The 6,768-nt window shown below is 48.6% G+C and overlaps 1 protein-coding gene across 1 annotated transcript in view; it reads right to left on the reverse strand.

Annotated features, from left to right (window-relative positions):
- COL26A1 (collagen type XXVI alpha 1 chain) overlaps nucleotides 1-6,768 on the reverse strand; it is a 290,417-nt gene that overhangs the window by 171,633 nt on the left and 112,016 nt on the right. The gene's annotated exons all lie outside the window — the stretch shown is intronic.

Below are 6,768 nucleotides of genomic sequence, written 5' to 3' on the forward strand. Positions count from 1 at the left end.
ATGACCCCAGCTGACTTCCTGCCCTTTGGGCAGGGGGCTGGACTCGATGATCTCCCAAGGTCCCTTCCAGCCCTAATGTCTACGAAATCTATGAAATCTATGAAATCCCTGCTCTATGCAATACCAGTGGGTGCCAGTCTGCAATCTATAAGCCAACAGAAGTCTACAAACCTGCTTCTGTTAAAGCAATGAAGCATATGCAATTAAACATAAAAGCATCTTTCTCTGACTTTGAGGCAAAGTACAGACCACAAAAAAGCCCCAGATTGAATTGATTCAATCTTTGCAGGTTTCTCTAAACTGAGTAGATTTAACTAATAAGCAAGTGCACTCACATTCACTTTTGAAACCAGAAAAGGAGACAGACCCCTACAGTAGCCCATACCAGTAGCCCGGGGGGCGGGGCAGGAATAGAGCACACCTCCTAGCCTGCTGACCAATGCCAAAGACACCTGAATGTAATCAAGCAGGGATCAACCTTGACTGGCTGCCCAGCACATGCCTCCCAAACCCTTACAGTTCCTCCCCAGGGGCTGGCTGGATCCCCCAGCCACACAGCGAGTTCCCCGCCCTTGGCAGGATCCCCCAAACCCTGCCCCTGCTGCAGAGAGGGGATTCCACCCCTCCGCCCCTCTTACCAGACTTAATGTTAAACTTTAGGATGTGGGGGGGAACACCCCTCCAGCCCAGCACTGAACCCCCAGCCAGGTACTGCCCAGCATGGGGGGGCGGGGATAGACCTGCAGCGAGAGCTTTACTCCCTCACCTGCCCAGACCCAGGTGCAATTCCCCTAGCCATGCCCCCTCCTCAGCCTATGAGCCAGCTGAGGAGGCAGTGGGGGGAACCCTCCCTTCCCCCCAGCCAGCACCAGCACCAGCACCAGCCAGGTGCTACCTGGCATGGGAAGGAGCCCACAGCAGGATCTTTACTCCCACTGCTCACCGGAAACCAGGAGTTGGGCACAATTCCCCCAGCCATGCTTCCTCTTCAGCCAGCCCAGAGGCTGAGGATGGGGCTTAGGCTTCACTTAGCAGCCGACAGCCTACTCCTGCGCTGGGCAGCATCCAACTGGGTGTCCAGTGCTGGGCTGGAGGTGAGGGGGAGGGTCCCCCTCCACTCTCTCCTCAGCCAGCCCAAGGAATGATAGTGCTCTGGCTAGGGAACAACAGGGTAAGGCAGACCCTCCTCCACTGGAGCAGACAGCACAGGACAGGTCTACAAAGCATCCTGGGGTGCTGGGAGACTGTGAGCTGAGAAGCAAAGACAACGTACAGAGTTTAGCACACATGGGAATGCACACTCATACTCACTCTCTCTCTCTAGCCCCCTCTACACATTACAGGCATCGTGCAATTAACTAGTTAATAGTGCAATTACCTACAGACCACCTACATGTGCAAAGTAGCTATTACACAATAAACAGCATCAAACAACTATAGTTAGGCCTTGAAAGTGTGTACTAAACTTTATAACGGGTTGCTATAGAGTATGAGCAAAATCTTCCCAATGGCTAAGAGCCCAGCCAGATGACCGGGCTCCTGGCCACAGGGGTACACCCAAAATAAAACCCCTGAGCCCTAGAGATTACATATTGATCCCTAGGGCTCTGGGGTGTGGGAAATCCCTGGACCCTGAGGATCATAGCTGCCATGGTCCCTAGGTCTCCAGGGTGCAGGAAAGCCCCAAGGCCAGAGTACTGCCACAGGGGCAATTCCCCCACCTTGTGGAGTGTGGGAAAACCCTAGGGCCAGAGGATCACTGCAATCCTCTGGTGTTTCCTGCCACCTAGGGGCAAGGGGATCGTCCACCCCAGGGGTTTCTGCACATCCTCAAGGCAGGGGGCTTACCTCTGCAGCAATCTTTCATACCCAGGGAAGTTTGCAGTGCTCCTGCAGGTTGAAGCCCCTCAACTGGGGTATGCAGAGCTCCCAGGTGTGAGCTTGCTTCTTGCCAGTGCATGGGGAGTGCAGGATCAGGCTCCCTCTGCACCAGCAATAAGGAACAATGGGATCTAATGCACAATCCCAGAATTTTACCTCCTGCCATCCATGTATGGCATGGCAGGAGGCACAATTATGTGAACCAGGCATTAGATCCTATCGTGCCTATACCTGCATGTGTAGAGGGGGCCTCTCTCACACACACTCTTACCTACCTTCTTCCAGGTCCAGTAAGTACAAATAAGGGACTTGATTCTCTATCTGCATTGTAACCTATCAGTTCAAGAAATCAATCTCACTAAAGGTGCTTGTTCCAAAGCAGAGGTTAGTGGCAGCATCTGAGGTGTGGTAACCATAACGTCTAGAACGCCATCTTATAGCATGAAGGAGAAATGGAAGGAATTTGGAGGAAGAATAATCTTAGCCAGGACTGGACAAATGAAGACCAGAAACTCTACCATAAATAATCCACAAAGGAATGTAGCCAGAGCATACCTATATAAAGGCTTACATCTTCGGCAGGAAAATACATAAATAAGAGAGGTCTCCAACAGCAAGAACAACGCAGATTGTTAATGGTGCATGTTTGCAAAGAGTGAGCATTAGCAATAATATAGGAAAAGGGGTGGGCTGACGACTAAAGTAAGGGTCCAAATTAAACCAGGAATTGACCTAAGTAAATCTAAAATAAGCATGTCTACTTTACTTCAGAAGATTTCATCATTCTGATCTCAGCGAGTCCCCCTGCATGGCATCGATAGCTCTCAGATACTACTGTGACTGATAAGCACAACGTAAGAACATAAAAATAGGAAAGGAAGGAATCTGCGAGTGAAGGGCTCTAGCTAAAAATGCTCTGGAGTTATAGGCTCCTTGTAGACGCCACGGGGGTTTAATTCAGTTTAATTCTCCCCTAAATTGAAACAGTGGGTTTTTTAAAACACCATAGGGAGAATTAAACTGAACTAAAATCCCGTGGTGTATACACAAGGGTGGGATCCCAATCCTTACCACTTCAGCGGGGGGGGGGGTGTTGCGGTGTAAGCTGCCAAGCGGTCCCTGAGCTGCACAGGGGCCCCTCAGGTATCCAGCCTGGGTGCTCCCAGGGGGCACTGCAGCTGTGGAGGGAAGCACCAGGCCCCCACACAGCTCAAGCAGGCAGGCAGGCTCTGGGGAGGGAAAAAAAAAAGATCAGGCTCGCTGTTTTTTTTTTTTTCTTCAGTAGAACCTGCCTGCACAGGCTGCTGCTGGGTCCTACAGCCCGTGAGCTGCGCAGGACCCACATGTTGGTTTCCAGTGCCCCATGCACTGTTGCAGTTTGTTAAGTAGCTAACTAAAACACCTTGGAGTTATTTTATCTTGCTACAAACCAAAGACATTTAAAGCAGCATGGCAGGACACTGTTAGTGCCTGCCACTTTAAGGGCTGAGCCAAGCAGCCAGCAGGTGCTTGATTGCAGTAGCCATTTTAGATCTCTGGCTGCCTGTATAAACAGAGAAGTTTGTACCTGGCAGACCAGGTAGAAATATTCTCTGGCTGCAAGGCTGCATGCAATATCCTGGAGGTAAGGGAGGAGCTGTCAGGGATGGTTTGGAGGCTCCTGGTCCTGAGCATGACTTAAAACTGCACCTTGCTGGGGGTGGGTGACCTGGTGGGGCTCTCAGTGGTGCAGGAGCCTCCAGGAAATGCCAGGCCAGTTATCACCCAGGTGAAAGGTGAATAGGGGCACCTTAACCCCAGCCCTCACCTTTGGGTGGGTGATTTGAACCATCTGATCCAGGGAAGGCCAGGTAAGCTTCAGGAAGTACCTGAACCTGCTGGGGTGAGTGATCCTGAGGGGCCAGGCATGCTTCACGAAGTACCTGAGCTGGGAATGGGGGACCCCAATCCCTGAGTGCAGGCAGGAGGTATAGACCCAACTGACGGACTCAACTGGTTAATGCTGGGGCCAGGACCGGAAGAGTCAAAAGGGCCAGGGGTCCACCATGAGGGACACCCATATAGAATGAAGAAGCTCGGGGTCCCAACTGGCCTGAGATGGGGCTAGGGCTTATAGAGAAGCCGAAGGTCCCATTGAAGGGGCCACAACTAATGGGCAAAGGGGACAGTTGAGTTGACTGCCTGAGATGCCATCTGTGAGACTTAGGCTGCAGTGCGGGGGAGGAGCGGAGCTGCAGATGGTGCCTCCTGGCATCGAGGCAAAAATGGGCAGCCTCCTGCTTAATTAACACCTCAATTATGTTCCACCAAGGCATGGCAGGAAAGACAGGTAGGCGGCATGCCCAGAGGCAGGTGGGGAAACTAGTATTGTGGCTAGTCCGGGAGCCCCACTTTGCCACAAGCAGAATATGCCACCAAGCATGCAAACAGCAACACCATTAAAGCAGAATACACTGCCAAACATGCAAACAGCAATGCCATTCAATCGATGCAAAAGGGCATTTAAGCTGCTGTAAAGGCCATTTTTATGGCGTGCACAAAGGCCCATAGGAACATATGCTATTGCCCACACCGGCCATATCTACACGAGATGCTTTACTGTGCAGTACACTAATCTACTGCACAGTAAAGCATCACCGTCTACATGGGCAGGCAGTTACTGCTCAGCAAATTAGCTTACTGCTCAGTAAATTTACTACCTGCATATGCAATTTTACTGTCAGTAAAGGCCAAATACCACTAATTGCACGTATAGACACACCCACTAAGAGCTAATTTGGCAATGATAGAAGTTATTCAAACTGTAGTGATGGGAGAAGAAAATGCAGCAGACTTGACTGAAACATGTTTGTCCCTTTCTCCCGATCTGACTGTGGGAGATGGCATCAGAAATTTCCAGGACAAAGTGCCCTGTGGATCCTGTCTCCACTGGAAAAAGAAACAGAAAAAAAAGGTGGGGTGGGGAGAAGGAAGAAAAAAAGAAAAAGGGGCGGGGGGAAAGAAAAAGCTACATCTGATCACCCAATCTGGAAATTATTCTGTCTTCATGGCCTGGTTTCAAACCTAATTATTATTAAGGCTTTGGGGAACATTATTTTCAAAATGAAATCTTCTCTGTCAAAAATTTCATTAATAAGTCATATTCCTTTCTAGAGTATCATTTTACATAGAGTGCCCAGAGATCTTACAATGTGGAACAGATTCTTTTTAGATGAAGTACAGTGTATTGTTTCAGGACTGCGGTTACTTAACATTTTACTGATGTTCTCAAACCAGAAAAGTTCTCAGACTTGTTATATATGTCTGAGAAATGGATTTCTCAAAGAAAAATATTCTAACAGCTTTCTTCTGTAGGGGAGGGGAAAGCAAGGAATCAGGAGATGGGTACAGTAGAAACTAGAATTGGTTGAAAAATAAAAAGGAGAACGGATTTGCTTGCATCTTTGGGCATAAATTACTCTGAATGCAACATCTAGCGGACCACACAATTGTTATTCAAAGACTTTTACAGCATGACCATTCCATGAAAACAGTAGTGATTCTTGAATGTTCTTTTTTTTTCCCCAGAAGCATGCATTCTTCTATTCAAACATCAAGACTCATAGCAGAGATAATATCTTTTATTAGACTAACAAGATTTTTGCAAAAAAATTAAATTAAGAAATTTTTTTGCAAAAATCTTTTTAGTCTAATAAAAGATATCATCTCTACTATGAGTCCTGATTGCCTTTTCCTCTAGACCAGTATGGCTACAACATGGATACCTGACTCTATTCAAACATTTCATTCATCCAGTCAGAGAACAGAAAACACACTGTGAAAACAATCGCATACAGCACGTAGCAAATAGGGGCAGTGAACAACTGCAGAATAAGCCACAATCTGACAGTTTATTCATCTGAACCATACCTCAAATGCTTGCAGCTAATGACCAGAGCTGCCACAGAGGAGGTGTTTCAGGTTGTTGACGTCTGGCTTTATTCCGCATCAGAAAGCCATGTGAATATTATAGAATTTTCAGCAAAATAGAAAATTATCTCTTGATGCCCAATAGCCTGCCTTGCTTATTAGCTCCTTGGGGCTAGGGACAGACATTCAATAAGCCTGAGCCTGAACTGATTCAATCTTTGCAGGTTAGTCTAACCTGGCTAGGCTAAACCAGTTTGTAACTGCACCGGTTTGTAACTGTCTCTGGACTGAAGAAATGCAGGCACATGCCTGCAGTGGCTCAGGCTAGATGCTGAGGGGTGCTAGAGCAGCCCTCCCTTCCCTTCTACACTGTTGAGCTGAGGGGGGCATGGCTAGGCCCCGGCAGGATGCTCTGATCAGGGTGGGAGGGGTTCCCCCCTCCCCCCACAACTCCTGACAAGCCCAGCAGGGAGTTGATAACACAGTGTTTATCATCTCTAGCGTTTATCAAACCATCAAGAAAGCAAAGCCTCTCTCCGTTAGTTCAAGTTCTTCTTAAACAGCTTTTTCCAAGGAAAGAATAGAGCGACATTACCAGCTACATGTTAACTAGCTCCAAAACACCCTAAACTGACACTGTCTTCACAGACCATAGCCAGCATGGGGTATGCTAGCTAGTGCTGAGAAGTGTCTGCATAAGATAGAGGGGAGAGCGGATTACCTGCTTGAGCAGGGAGTGGTGAGAGGGAGGGAAGAGCAGGAGAAAGCCAAGCAGACACTGCTGTACCTGTAGTCTCTGCTGAAGCTGCAGCCAGGGAGCAGAGAGGAGGAGCCAGCCCTGCTGGGCTGGAGCAGAAAGCAGAGCCCTACCCAGGGTTGCAAAGCATCCGGGATGCTGGAGGACTTTGATTTAACTTAAACCAGGAATAGGGTTACCTGATTTCCAGGTCCAAAAAAGAGGACAACCATCAGGGGGGG

This window comes from Crocodylus porosus, unplaced genomic scaffold (genome assembly GCF_001723895.1).
Source record: "Crocodylus porosus isolate Cpor-Errol unplaced genomic scaffold, CroPor_comp1, whole genome shotgun sequence".
Taxonomy (NCBI): Eukaryota; Metazoa; Chordata; order Crocodylia; family Crocodylidae; genus Crocodylus; species Crocodylus porosus.